Source organism: Ornithorhynchus anatinus, chromosome 7, assembly GCF_004115215.2.
Source record: "Ornithorhynchus anatinus isolate Pmale09 chromosome 7, mOrnAna1.pri.v4, whole genome shotgun sequence".
Classification (NCBI taxonomy): domain Eukaryota; kingdom Metazoa; phylum Chordata; class Mammalia; order Monotremata; family Ornithorhynchidae; genus Ornithorhynchus; species Ornithorhynchus anatinus.
Window position 1 is genome coordinate 51,415,949 of NC_041734.1, and position 15,134 is coordinate 51,431,082.

At 45.0% G+C, this 15,134-nt stretch overlaps 1 long non-coding RNA gene and 1 other non-coding gene across 2 annotated transcripts; both read left to right on the forward strand.

Moving 5' to 3' along the window:
* Positions 1 to 466: 466 nt before the first annotated feature.
* On the forward strand, positions 467 to 539 carry TRNAF-GAA. The gene has a single exon. It is a non-coding gene; the product is annotated as a tRNA-Phe (tRNA).
* Positions 540 to 11,891: 11,352 nt separating this feature from the next.
* Positions 11,892 to 13,898, forward strand: LOC114813331. The gene is made up of 2 exons (XR_003761051.2): positions 11,892 to 12,071; positions 13,644 to 13,898. It is a non-coding gene; the product is annotated as an uncharacterized LOC114813331 (long non-coding RNA).
* Positions 13,899 to 15,134: the final 1,236 nt, after the last annotated feature.

The window sequence follows — 15,134 nt, forward strand, 5'->3', positions numbered from 1 at the left end:
GTGGAAAGGTGCAAACTCTACATGCTCTTCAGAATAGACTCCTCACGTTTTCTACCTCTGACCTATCCATCAGTTGTTAATATTTACTGAGCTCCTACTGGGCACCGAACACCCTGCTTAAGCCGTTGGGTGAGCACATTTTGAATTTGTGAGCTCCTTGAGAGCAGGGATAAATTAGCACAGTAATAATAATAATTATGGTACTTGTTAAGCTCTTACTATGTGCCAAGCACTGTTCTAAGCACTGGTGTAGATTCGAGTGAGGGTGGAGGCAGTCCCTGTCCCACGTAGGGCTCACTCTCTTAATCCCCATTTTATAGATGAGGTGACGGGCCAACAGAGATGAAGTGACTTGCCCAAGGTCACACAGTAGATATGTGGTGGAGCCGGGATTAGAACTCTTGACCTTCTGACTCCCAGGCGCGTGCTCTATCCGCTAAGCCACCCTGCTTCCCCAGGGACAGACACCGAAATAGCTCAGTTGGGATAGCGTTAGATTGAAGATCTAAAGGTCCCTGGTTCGATCCCGGGTTTCGGCACTTTATGCATTTTACATCTCAGCAAATCCTTTTTCCGAAGGCAGAGAAACCGTTTCAGCTCATTCATTTTCTCTTCCCCCAATTAGACCGTAAGCCCGTCACTGGGCAGGGATTGTCTCTATCTGTTGCCGAATTGTACATTCCAAGCGCTTAGTACAGTGCTCTGCACATAGTAAGAGCTCAATAAATACTACTGAATGAATGAATGAATATATTGACTCCTACGGACCAGTATAATCCCAATAACGGATACGTAGATTTCTTATGAGTGAATCAAAAAGCCCATTTGGCGTTCGGACAGATTCGTACTTCAAAATCCTGGGGAGTAGCAATGGAGATTTCTTTCCTTTCCTCTCCTGTGTCCTCACCTGTAAATTGAAGATAAAATTGATTTTGAGCCCCGAATAATCCGGGCCTTAGCATATAGTAAATGCTTAATAAATTCCATCATTATATTACGATTACTCTTGTAAGGTGAGAGATAAGGAAGTAAGTTGGAAAGTCGGATATTCTGTACCTCTTCAATACATTTTGGCTAGCGATGCTTTATTATTTACTTCATTTTTCTAGCCCCCTGTAACCATGACAACTAAGAGTTTAAAACTGACCCGAACGGAGGCCAAACTTCCCACTTCTTTTTCCGAATAACGTGACGGCGAGTAGGTGGAAGAGCTTATATTTGGTTCCGGAAGGGTGCGGCGTCTCTTCTCGTGATGGTCTTATTAAAAGCTAAGGATTTGCGGAGAAATGGCATGAAGAGCTGATTTGCATAGTTGTTAACAATTTAGATTGCCTTTATAAAGCATTTGTCGTGAAAGCTTTTCGGCCACAGGACGGTTCTTTTTCAAGAGTTTTATCTGCTGTGAAAACAAACATGTGCTTAGGTCTGTAGTGAGTCAGTCAGCAACAGGCCTCAGAGAAATCTCATTCCAGGTCGGTCTTTTCTCTATTTGTATCTGTGTGGTTTTCATAGGGATCTGTGTCTGTGGGGAGACTTGGAATTTATTTGCGGCAGGCAGATTTTTGCCTTCATATGGTAAAATTCCAAATGGATCAGGAAACAGAATTTAATTCCTAAGTGGCAATAAATTGCCTTGTCTGAGGGTTTATCAGCCAGGCCCATAGAACTTCCCTTTCTATCTGATGCTAAGAGCAGCCCTAACTGTGGTTCACGGTGAGTGTTGCAGGCATGTCGAGCAAAATCTGTCTTGAAATTTATTGTGAAATTGCCGCCAGGTGTCTAGAGAAAACTTTTTATGGATTTTTGTTTACTTATCTCCTTACCCCCACACCCTCTGTCCCTCTTCACCCCTCCCTCCTTTAGGTCTTTAAATTTCTGCTCCCCTGGTTCCCCTAAATCCTTCCCCACCTCACTGGCTGGGCCCCACGCCGAGCATTCAGTCAATCAAAGGTATTTATTGAGCACTAACTATGTACAAAGCACTGGACTAAGTGCTTGGAAGAGTACAATATGTCAGAGTTGGTAGATTTGTTCCCCGCCCTCAACGACCTTACGATCTAGAGGGGGAGACCGGCATTAATACAAAGAATTTATAATATGAAATTCATAGATATGTAATGTATGTGGTTTTCTTTTTAACCGCGCTTTCCCCGGATGCCCTTTTCTTTGCCCCGCCGCACGGGTCCCTTTCAGCACCCACTCTCCAAAACTCCCAAAATTGTGAGATTCTGGGAATGGGGCTGGATAAAAAAGAAGTTCTGGGCGGGGCCACTGCTGCGAATCCCAGTTCTGCCACTTATCAGCTGTGTGACTGTGGGCAAGTCACTTAACCTCTCCGTGCCTCAGTTACCTCATCTGTAAAATGGGAATGAAGACCGTGAGCCCCACGTGGGACAACCTGATTCCCCTGTGTCTACCCCAGCGCTTAGAACAGTGCTCTGCACATAGGAAGCGCTTAACAAATACCAACATTTTTTTTTTTCCTTTGACCCTATGTTGTACCCTGAAGTGCCTTTTTAGAGGCCTTAGAGAGTGGGAGCTTGGATCAGACCTCTGTCTTTTTTTCCCTTATGTCTTGAGTCTTAGGGAAGCAGCATGGCCTCGTCAGTCAGTCAAGCATATTTATTGAGCGCTTACTTTGTGCAGAGCACTGTACTAAGGGCCTGGGAGAGTCCAATATAACAAATTAACAGACACAGTCGCTGCCCACAGTCTGAGGAGGAGAAAGACATTGAATATATAGATTATAGATAGGTACGTAAGTGTTGTGGGGATGGGAGGAGGGATGAATAAAGGGAGCGAGTCAGGGCGATGCGGAAGGGAGCGGGAGACGAGGAAAGAGGTGCTTAGGGAAGGCCTCTTGGAGGAGATGTGCCTTCGGTAAGGCTTTGATGCGGGGAGAGTCACTGTCAGCCTAGTAGATAGAGCACATGCCTGGGAGTCAATGGTCTGGGTTCTAATCCTGTCTGTTAAGCACTTACTATGTGCAAATCGCTGTTCTACGCCCTGGAGAGGATACAAGGCGATCAGGTTGTCCCACGTGGGGCTCACGGTCTTAATCCCTGTTTTCCAGATGAGGTAACTGAGGCACAGGGAAGTTAATAATAATGTCGGTATTTGTTAAGCGCTTACTACGTGCAGAGCACTGTTCTAAGCGCTGGGGGAGATACAGGGTAATCAGGTTGTCCCACATGAGGCTCATAGTCTTAATCCCCATTTTAGAGATGAGGTAACTGAGGCACAGGGAAGTGAAGCGACTTGCCCAAAGTCACGCAGCTGACAAGCGGCTGAGCTAGGATTTGAAGCCACGACCTCTGACTCCCAAGCCCGGGCTCTTTCCACTGAGCCTCACTGCTTTCTCCTGTGACCCTGATCAAAGCACTTAACTTCTCTGTGCCTCGGTTTTATCACCTTTAAAATAGGGATTAAGACTACGAGGCCCACGCGGGACAGGAGCTGTGTCCATCCCAGCACTCAGTACGGTGCCTGGCACAGAGTAAGTGCTTAATACCACAAATATTATTATTACTGAGGCAAATTTGACTACCTAAACGGCACAATCCTCTGTACGTCTAAGACTCATCTAACGCCAAGCATCGGGGCTCTGTCCTGATGCCTTAGTTACATGTACAGTTACTCAGAAATCTATAGTGTTACAATACTTTAGACATTTAAATAACATCACAGAAAATGATAAATCCTTCATTTCAATAAGAAAGCAGGTAATCTCCTTCAAAATCTAAGGTTTGCATTGTATAATGGTAGTTTGCAGTTGAGGAAAACAAAAGGGAATATGGGTTTCTTAATCATCACTCTCATCAGTACTTTTTGAGTTCTGACTTTTAAACCCTCTGTTGTTGACATAAAATGGAATAACTAGAGACATACGACAGGGTCCCCAACCTTAAGAAGATGACCTTGTGAGTGCTCGGCACATAGTAAGCGCTTCACAGATGCCAACATTATTAAAAATGATCAGTCAATGGTATTTATTGAGCGCTTGCTCTGTGCGGAGCACTGTACTAAGTGCTTGGGAGAGGTACATCACCTTGATTCTATTCATTTGCTATTGTTTTGATGAGATGTTCTTCCCCTCGATTCTATTTATTGCCGTCGTTCTCGTCTGTCCGTCTCCCCCGATTAGACCGTGCGCCCGTCAGAGGGCAGGGACCCTCTCTATCTGTTACCGATTTGTCCATTCCAAGCGCTTAGTACAGTGCTCTGCACGTAGTAAGCGCTCAATAAATACTATCGAATGAATGAATGAATGAGAGTGCAATTCAGCAGAATTAGCAGACATGTTCCCTGCCCATTTTGAGCTTGCTGACCAGACCAAATAGAAATACGACCATTCGGATAAAGAAAATAATAATAAAAATAAGGTATTTGTTAAGCACCTTCTTCGTGCCAAGCACTGTTCTAAACGCTGAGGTAGGTACAAGGTAATCAGGTTGTCCCGAGTGGGGCTCACAATCTTAATCCCCATTTTATAGATGAGGTAACTGAGGCACAGAGAGGTTTAGTGGCTTGCCCAAAGTCACACAGCTGACAAGCGGCGGAGCTGGGATTAAAGCATTCAATATTGGAAATACCTGGATTATTTTACGAATTGATTCTTCAGACTGATTTTCCCAAGATCAATGGGAAAACTGGTAAGTGTTCAATAAGCATTTATGAATTAATGCCATATAAACCCCATAGTAACAGCATCTGGGACATATTTTGCTATCCTACCCTACAATAATAATAATAATGATAATGGTTTTTGTTAAGCGCTTACTATGTGCCAAGCACTGTTCTAAGCACTGGGGTAGATACAAGGTTATCAGGTTGTCCCATGTGGGGCTCACAATCTTAATGCCCATTTTATAGATGAGGTAACTGAGGCACAGAGAAGTTTAGTGGCTTGCCCAAAGTTACACAGCTAACAAGTGGCGGAGCCGGGATTAAAGGATTCAATTTTGGAAATATCAGGATTACTTTACGAATTGATTTTTCAGATTGATTTTCCCAAGATCAATGGGAAAACTGGAAAGTATTCAGTAAGTGTTTATGAAGAAATGCCATATGACCCCTAGAATAACAACATCTGGAACATATTTTGCTATCCTACCCTATATCATGCATAAGCCTTTTGATAACAGCATGGCACGATTCTTGAAAGTCTTAACAAACCTCTAAAGGAGCAATTAGCCTTTGATATTATGGTTATCTACAAATGTAAGCAACTTTCCTTCCGAAATAGGTGATGCCCTCTAGTCCGCCTTTCAACGTGAAAATATTCTGGCATCATTATTCCAGCAGGCTGGCACATTCACATGAGTCGAGTCATCATTGAACACTTTTTTGGTAAACTTTTTCCAATAAAGGAGAAATCCTTAGAGGGTTCTCTGCTGGCAGAGTTATTATTCAATATGTCAAGTAGTTAAGGGAAGAAAATTATCCTTTTCCATTTCTACCATCCCCACAAAATCCAGTATGATGAAACGTAAAGCCATGTATAACGTATGTGTGTGTGAGCATCATCCGTGTTCGTCTAAGTAATCTTAAAGTAGCCGCTAAAGTTAAGGAAATACCAAAATGCATGCTTTCTCTAACTGAAAATGTTTTTTAAATTGCTCTGCTATGGAAATACATTTTTAGTGGCCTTCTTTTTTTTGGAAGAAAAAATCGATTGTACTTCAAAAAAGCCACAGAGTTCAAGATACTTCTGATTTACTATTTATAATGATGATGATAACAACCTGGATCAAGGCTTAATCTTTAACTCAGCTAACAGAACATACCAAGGAGTGGCAAGCAGTGAAGGTTCATTTAATATACTCTGTTCGGTGTGACTTGTTATTTTATCTATCTATCCTGCGTAAGCTGAAGGTTTCAGAAAATAGAGTGGCAGAAAGGACTCTCTCTTCTGACTCTCCCCTTTATGTCTCCTTTCCTTGTTGGTATTTGTTAAGCGCTTACTATGTGCAGAGCACTGTTCTAAGCGCAGGGGTAGGTACAGGGTCATCAGGTTGCCCCACATGAGGCTCACAGTCTTCATCCCCATTTTATGGATGAGGGAACTGAGGCATAGAGAAGTAAAGTGACTTGCCCACAGTCACCCAGCTGCCAGTTGGCAGAGCTGGAAGTCGAACCCATGGCCTCTGGCTCCCAAGCCCGTCCTCTTTCCACTGAGCCATGCTCTGTTGCGAAGAGCTAGTAAGGGATCCCAGAAATTGTTTGACATAATGTACCGGAGGAAGGTCGGAGTGAGTTGGTGGACCCGGGCGTCAAAACACTGAACCATTTTGTTGAGACTTCGAAGAAGTGGAAAGAACATGGGCCTGGGAGTCTGAGGCTCTGGGGTCTGATCCAGGCTCTGTCACTGGCCTACTGTGTGGCCTTGGACAGTCACTTCATTTCTCTTTGCCTCGGTTTCCTCATCTGTAAAATGGGGATTCAATGCCTAGTCTCCCTCCCATTTATACTGTAAGTCCCATGTGGGACAGGAACTGTGACCAACCTGATTATCTTGCATCTACCTCAGCCCTTACTATACTGGAACATAGTAAGTGCTTAACAAGTACCGTCACTGTCATCATTATTATTATAATCATTACTATTATTATTGTTATATGCTGGTACAGGGTTTGCAGAATCATCATCATCATCATTGTTATCATTACTATTGTTATATGCTGGTACAGGGTTTGCAGAACCATCGTCATCATCATCATTATTATCATTACTATTATTATTGTTATGTGCTGGTACGGGGTTTGCAGAATCATCATTATCATCATTATTATTATTATTATCATCATTACTATTATTATTGTTCTATGCTGGTACAGGGTTTGTAGAATCACCATTACCATCATTGTTATTATTATCATTACTATGATTATTGTTATATGCCGGTACAGGGTTTGCAGAATCATCATCATCATCATCATTACTATTATCATTACGCATTTTATTGTTATATGCCGGTACAGGGTTTGCGGAATCATCATCATCATCATCATTACTCATTTTATTGCTATATGCTGGTACAGGGTTTGCGGAATCATCATCATCATCATCATCATCATTATTATTATCATGACTATCACTATCGTTACATGCTGGTACGGGGTTTGCAGAATCATTCTTTCATTCAGTCGTATTTACTGTACGCACAGCCCTGTACTGAGAGCTTGGGAGAGTATAATATAACCATCGAAACATTCCCTGCCCTCGGCGATCTTCCGGTCTTAGAGGATTAGACACCCCGGCAAAAACTAGGCCGGCTACACGCTCCCTCCTTCACAGATGTGAGAATTGGGGCAGAATCGGTCCTTCTCTGTCGACATGCCCCTGTAACGTTAGAATGTATGGGTGGAACTGGCCACTCTCTTAAGGAAGCGCAGACTCCATATGCCGTGGAAACAGTTTGGGCTTCATTTCTTTCGATGAAGCGATTTGCGTGGGCCGTGACTGACGGCTGTGAGATTACTTGGGCCGGGCTTTGATTAACATCGTGCTCTCGATGGATTCTCTAAGCTTGTGTAAATGTCAGGCAGCCAGTTGGTAGTTATTAGCTTCCCTCTAACAGTGACTTCACTCTCGATCTCCTCGAGAGGAAGTAAAAACAAAAGCCAAAAAAAAACCAACAAAAAGAAAGCGGCGTCTTATCAGACGATGTCACTGCTGATTGCGGTCACTCTCCGTCGGCAACGTTCCGGGGTCCCTGTAGGAGGACCTCCACGAAGGCCACAACCTTTGTGCAAGTCCCTTTGGGCAAGTCACCTGTCATCTCTGGGCCTCGGTTCCCTCATCTGTAAAATGGGGATTAAGACTGTGAGCCCCGCGTGGGACACGGGATAAACGCTTACCCAAAAGAGATGCAGCATGGCGCAGTGGATAAAGCACGGGCCTGGGAGTCAGAAGATCATGGGTTCGAAACCTGGCTCTGCCGCTTGCTAGCTGTGTGACTTTGGGCAAGTCACTTAACTTCTCTGTGCCTCAGATACCTCATCTGTAAAATGGGGATTAAAACTGCGAGCCCCACGTGGGACAATCTGATCCCCCTGTATCCCCCCCCAGCGCTTAGAACAGTGCTTTGCACATAGTAAGCGCTTAACAAATACCACCATTATTATTATTAGAAGGTCATGGGTTCTAATCCTGGATCTCCCACATGTCTGCTGTGTGTCCTTGGGCAAGTCACGTCATTTCTCTGTGCCTTAGTTACCTCATCTGTAAAATGGGGATTGAGACAGTGAGACCCACATGGGACGGGGACTGAGTCCAACCCGATTTTCTTGTATCCACCCCAGCACTTAGTACACTTTTTGGCACATAGCACTTAACAAATACCATTATTATTATTATTAGTTTGTATCTACCCCCAGTGCTTAGTACGGTGCCTGGAACATGAAAAACACGGTACAAAGAACAGTGCTTCGCATATAGTAAGTGCTAGAAGCAGCGTGGCTCAGTGGAAAGAGCCCGGGCTTGGGAGTCAGAGGTCATGGGTTCGATTCCCGATCTGCCACGTGTCAGCGGTGTGACTGTGGGCAAGTCACTTCACTTCTCGGTGCCTCAGTTCCCTCATCTGTAAAATGGGGATTAAGACTGTGACCCTCACGTGGGACAACCTGATGACCCTGTATCTACCCCAGTGCTTAGAACAGTGCTCTGCCCATAGTAAGCGCTTAACAAGTGCCAACATTAGTATTATTAAATGCCATTATTATTATTATTATTATTAGTTTGTATCTACCCCAGTGTTTAGTACAGTGCCTGGAACATGAAAAACACGCTACAAAGAACAGTGCTTCGCATATAGTAAGTGCTTAAATGCCATATTATTATTATTATTATTATTATTCGAAAACAAAAGCAAAAAACAACCTCCCGTGGTCCGGCACGCCAGTTTAGGTGCACAGAGAATGAGCTGATGCATTAAGAGGTGCAAGGCAATGCCGTTTATTAGAGGCAGGTGTGTTGGAGCGTGGCCAAACCACATTAACACGCCAGTCAGTGGTCCCTTCAACCTGAGGAGAGGGGTCAGGAGACTCCCTGTCATCCCCCAGACTTCCCTTTGCCCCCGGCAACATCCCATACTCTTTCCTCGTTCTGCCCCGAAGGCGGGTCTCCCCATCTCCGACGTTGTTCCTTATTTGGTCTCAGGTGCTCCGGGGGGGTGTCCAAAAGGTTTGGGGTGTATGCAGGCCGAGACTCTGTGCAGTTGTCATAGGAGGACACGATCAGCTCAGCTGACGTGACCTCTATACTTGAATTTTTTTCATATCTGGCGGTCATTCTCTGGCCCTTCGTGATTGCTGTTTTCTCTCAGCGAGACTCCTCTTTTTGTTCTTTTATGCTGATGATCTCTCCCCTTGAAGGATCGGATCATCTTGGCCTTCGTCCAGTTCTTAGTCTACTTAGTTCTAAAGATGAAATTCCCTCCAGCCTCCCTGCTGCCAAAAGTAACTGCCCCGATCCAAACACACTGCCCTTTTCAGTCCTTACTCCTTTGACAGTGTCAGTAACTGTTCCACCCAGATCCTTCTGCTCCTTTTATTTTGTTTCCCAAGAATTTATGCGGGCATCAGGCCTCTTCTGTCGACTACCCCGGTGGTTGTTATTGTTTCGGATAGACTTGAAGTGTTGGGGGAAATGTTAAAATGTCAGTGTAACTTCAGAATCAGTAGCGTTTGTCAATGACATTGACGTTTTAAGCAATTTCCCTGAGTATTCCCTTTCCTAAACTGTTTGCAGATTAGTTTCATGATGTGCAAGTCCACATTCAGCTGAAAGTCAGGCATTAAAGATGGAGCGGCCCGTGCTCATCTGACACCGGTTGCTAAGTACCGGCCGTTTGCAACACGTGTCATCGTGACTCCGAACGCTGCCGGTTGCAATTCAAGATGGCCGATCGATCATCCCGTTAGGATCAGACCACCCGAAAGGAACGAAATGAGAATTGCCCAGATTCTCTGGGGTGATTCTGCCCGATAAGAGGAATCTGCTCATTTAGCAGTGAAAATCAGAAAACGTCCGGCTGCTGTGGCGCATACCCTGAGTCGCCAAGCCATACTGAAACTGTATCTGCGCAGTTCTGGCTCCTCCAGCCTACGCAACCATTCCCGACCATTGTTGACCCAGCTCCAGTGTCACTGTAAAGTATTTGCCCCAGTTTTAACAATGGGGGGTGTGAAGAAGCCGCGTGGCCTAGTGGAAAGAGCTTGGGCCTGGGAGTCAGAGGACCTGTGTGCAAGTCCTGGCTCCACCCCTTGCCTGCTGTGCGACCTTCCGCAAGCCACTTGACTTCTCTCTGCCTTCATTTCCTCAGATGTAAAATGGGATTCAATACCTATTCTCCCTCCTACTTGGACATGAGCCCCATGCGGGCCGACGACTCTCCCTGACCTGATTGATTTGTATCTATCCCAGTCTATAGAACAGTGCTTGACACATAGTAAACATTTTACAAATACCACAGAATGAACGATTAATTTTGGTGTCTGCCTGTCTGGTGCTTTTTGAGAGGATAATAGTAATAATAATAACTATGGTATTTGTTAAGTGCTTACTATGTGCCAGGCACTCTACTAAGTACTGGAGTGAATGCACGCAAATCGGGTTGGACCCGATCCCTGTCTCACATGGGGCTCGCAGTCTTAATCCCCATTTTACAATGAGGGATCTCAGGCACAGAGAAGTGAAGTGACTTGCCTAAGGTCACACAGCAGCCAAGTGGCTGAAGGGGATTAGAACCCGTGACCTTCCGACTCCCAGACCTGGAGAGGATTCAGAAGAGGGGGGTTCAGGCTGACACCGACTGGGGTGATATCCAGGCAAGTAGGGGCGCAATCCAGAGTCTGGAGGAGGGTTAAGGAATCTACGACAGGCAGAGATGTTACTGGAAAATGGAAACCTTTCTTCAAAGTTGTGAGGTGAGGATAAGGCATGTATAATTTCAATCTCAGGGGGTTTGGAGAGGAAATAAGAACAGACCAGGGGTTTGGGGCATAGAGAACTCAGGCAGTCAGACAATTGTATTCGTTAAGCCCTTACTGTGTGCAGAGCACTGTACTAAGCACTTGGGAGAGTACAATATAGCAATAAACAGAAACATTCCCTGCCCACAGTTAGTTTATAGTCTAGAAGGGGAGACAGAGGGCTCGATGGGAGTGTTTGGGGTCTGGGCAGGTTCCCAGGTGGCTTGGTAATTAGGGGTTAAAATAGTTTAGCAGCCCAGGAGGGGGGTGTACATGGCAGTTGCCCAGTCCTGTCTTTGGCTCATTGATTTTCACTTGAAATCAAGCAATTTTCATGCCATTGTTGGAGTAATCACTTTCACTTAGTCAATAGAGATTCCTTCATTTTCCTCTGACTTAACTTTTGCACATTATTAAGGGGGCATCGCCCTTGATTGATTGACTGATTCATTCATATTTATCGAGCCCTGAATGTGTGCAGAGCACTGTACTAAACGCTTGGGAGAGTACAGTGCAACGATAAACAACCCTCCCTGCCCACCACGAGTTCACAGTGGAGACAGACATCATTATAAATAAGCAAATTCCAGATACGTACATAAGTGATGTGGGACTGGGAGGCGGGGAGAACAAACGGAGCAAGTCAGGGCGATGCAGAAGGGAGCGGGAGAGGAGGAAAGGGGGTGCTTGGACTGGGAAGGCCTCTTGGAGGAGATGAGCTTCAGGAAGGCTTTGAAGGAGGGGAGAGTAATTGGCGGATTTGAGGAGGCAGAGCTTTGCAGGCCAGATGCAGGATGTGGGCGAGGGGTCGGAGAAGAGATAGATGAGATTGAGGCAAGGACTGACGATCGAGTTTATGGTTTATGCAGTTCCAATTCTTTCCTATTGATTTCCACTGAACTTTTACACTCCTTGTTAGTACCTCCACCCAGTTGGGGAGGAAAGAAAATGAAATCCCAATCAGTCAAGATGCTGCTTTCTTAGTACCTCGGATAAGAAGTGGAGAGGAGGGCGTTAAGACTAATGGCGATAATGACGTTTTTGGACAAGCTGTGGGTTCATTTATTCAAGCTCTCCCTGTTCCCAATTTTTAAGATGGTGAGTTGGCTTTAGTTGAGTTCATTTATTCCCCCAACTTTAGAATTGAGCTCTTATACAAGTCTGGAACAGTTCTCCTCACAATTTCCTCCCTCCAATCGTTCCTGATTTGTAGAGGAGCCCCTCTACGAAACCGTATTTGAGGGGCTTCTTTTTCCCCGTAATCCCCTGCACACGAAAGGGAGAGTACAAATGTGGGAAGACATAGAAAATTGTTCACCAATTTCAAAGTATTCTGCCTTCTGTTTTCAATTCAAGTTCCTTGTTTAGAGCTACATCATGGAGGCACTAAGCAGATGTCATTCGAAAGTCTAAACTTCTTTAAATAGAGAATATTCTTTCTGAGTCATGCTTGTCATTTTAATATGCAAGTGTTTACTACAGGTATTCCGTTTTTTTTTTTATATGTTTGGAAAATGTAAATGTATTTGTAATTGCTCCAAGAAAGACAGCACCTCTTGGGAGTGACTGCAAGGAATGACGTGAGTTTAAATCATCTTTCAGGGTAACTCAGAATTTCCACAAATCAGGAAAAAAGAGAATATTCCCTTTTCCACTTTCATTTTATTAAATAACTGTGTGGCTTGCTGCATTAGATTTTCAAAAACTTTTAGGGTATTTGTTAAGCGCTTACCAGGTGCCAAGCACTATAGTAAGCATTAAGGTCTAAACAAGATCATCAGGCTGGACCCATTCCCTGTCCCACATGGGGCTCACAGTCTTAATCCCCATTTTACAGATGAAGTAACTGAGTCACAGAGAAGTTAAGTGACTTGCCCAAAGTCACATAGCAGACAAGCGGCAGGGTCGGGATTAGAACCCATGTCTTCTGACTCTCAGGCCTGTGCTCTTTCCACTAGACCACGCTGCTAGATCCCACCTGGTCAAATTGCATAGTTAATTAATTAATGTTGGTATTTGTTAAGCGCTTAGTCTGCGCAGAGCACTGTTCTAAGCGCTGGGGGAGATACAAGATAATCAGGTCGTCCCACGTGAGGCTCACAGTTAATCCCCATTTTACAGATGAGGTCACTGAGGCCCAGAGAAGTGAAGTGACTTGCCCCCAGTCCCACAGCTGACAAGTGGCAGAGCCGGGATTCGAACCCATGACCTCTGACTCCCAAGCCCGGGCTCTTTCCACTGAGCTTGGGCTCCGGTACACAGCACTCAAATCTGCAAGAAATTATTTGGAAAGGATTTTCAAGTGGAAAAAAACATCCATCCAAGTCTGTTTAGGACAAATTTAACTATCGGCCAGAAGCTAACATTAGCAGGGATTTGCTTGGGCAGACAGGGAGATGTTTCCGCACCCATGAACCACAAATTATGCCGTGGGAAGCAGCTCTGCTTTACTCAATCAATCAGTGCTATTTACTAAGCACTTACGGTGCACAGGACACTGTACTAAACACCTGGGAAAGTACCATATAAAAGAGTTGGCGAATGTGATCCCTGACCACAAGAAGCTTACCGTCTAAAGTATTCTCCCAAGCATTTGCTCTGCACACATCACGTGCTCGATAAATTCTTTTGGCTAACTGTGCATCATCTGTTTTGGTCCCAAACCCACAGATATATCTCCTGGTATCCAGACTAATTTCAGAAGGTATAAAGAAACGAAGCGTATTAATAGCCAGAGAAAATCATTTCCCCAAGCGAAGACCTCTACCTTCCTACCTGATGGCGGGAACAATAAGCCCACCAAGCCGGCTGTGTTTATTTCCATCTTTGAAGGCCAGCCAGACTTAGAGACGTGCCACGACACTGGGCTCGGCAGCGGAGAATTCACGGGAAGATTTACCTGGAATAAATGAAAGTGGAAAAATTTATACGGTGCCCATACCCTCACAAGGCAAGCCCAACATAAGGTGGAAGCATTTTTCTAGATTTCGTTTTGGTTTCAACAGGCTTAGCCTTAGTGGGATCTGCTTTGATAGCAAACTCGCTGGAGGTTTGCCTAAGGTAGTGTGGCCTAGTGAAAAGAGTGTGGGCCCAGGAGTCAGAAGACCTGGGTTCGCATCTGGGGGTGAGAAGCGGCGTGGCTCGGTGGAAAGAGCCCGGGCTTGGGAGTCAGAGGTCATGGGTTCGAATCCCCGCTCTGCCACTTGTCAGCTGTGTGACTGGGGGCAAGTCACTTCGCTTCTCTGTGCCTCAGTTCCCTCATCTGTAAAATGGGGATGAAGACTGCGAGCCTCACGTGGGACAACCTCATTCCCCTGTATCTACCCCAGCGCTTAGAACAGTGCTCTGCACGTAGTAAGCGCTTAACAAATACCAACATAATCCCAGCTCTGGTGCTTGCCTGCTCTGTGTCTCTGGGCAGGTTCCTTCACTTCTCTGTGCCTCAGTTTCCTCATCTCTGAAATGGGGATTAGTACCTGTTCCTTCTCCCTCTTAAACCGTGAGCCCCTTATTTACCCTACTGCTTCGTTAATACGGTGACATAAAAATAATTTACCACCATTTTATTGTTATCATTAGAAGCAGCATGGCCTACCGGAAAGAGTACAGGCCTGGGATTCAGAAGACCTGGGTTCTAATTCAGGCTCTGCCAGTTGCTAGCTAGGTGACCTTGGGCAACTCACTAAAGTTCTGTGAGCCTCAGTCACCTCATCTGTAAAATGGGGATTACATCTCCCTCCCTCCAATTTAGACTGTGACTTCCCTGTGGGACAGGGACTGTGTCCGACCTGATAAACTAGTATCTACCCCAGTGCTCAGAACGGTGTTTGACACATAGTAAATGCAGAAGACAGGATGTTCTGGAGAAAATATATCCATCGAGTCACTGTGAATCGGAAGCGACTCGACGGCACTTGATAGTAATAATGTACTTAAATACCATAAAGGTTCATTTTTGTCAAAATTTGGCTTAGAAGATCTTGAGCTTGTCCTGCTTGTGGATCTTTGAATCCTGGAGGGCAGTTGATAACTTAGAAATTGGGTCTTAGATGATTTACCTATTTGAGGAAATCAAATGGAGGATTGTACCATCCTCCCCTTCTCTTAAGCTATGGAGTCTCAGGCTTTGCTAGAAAACTATGGCTGTGCTTCATACATTGA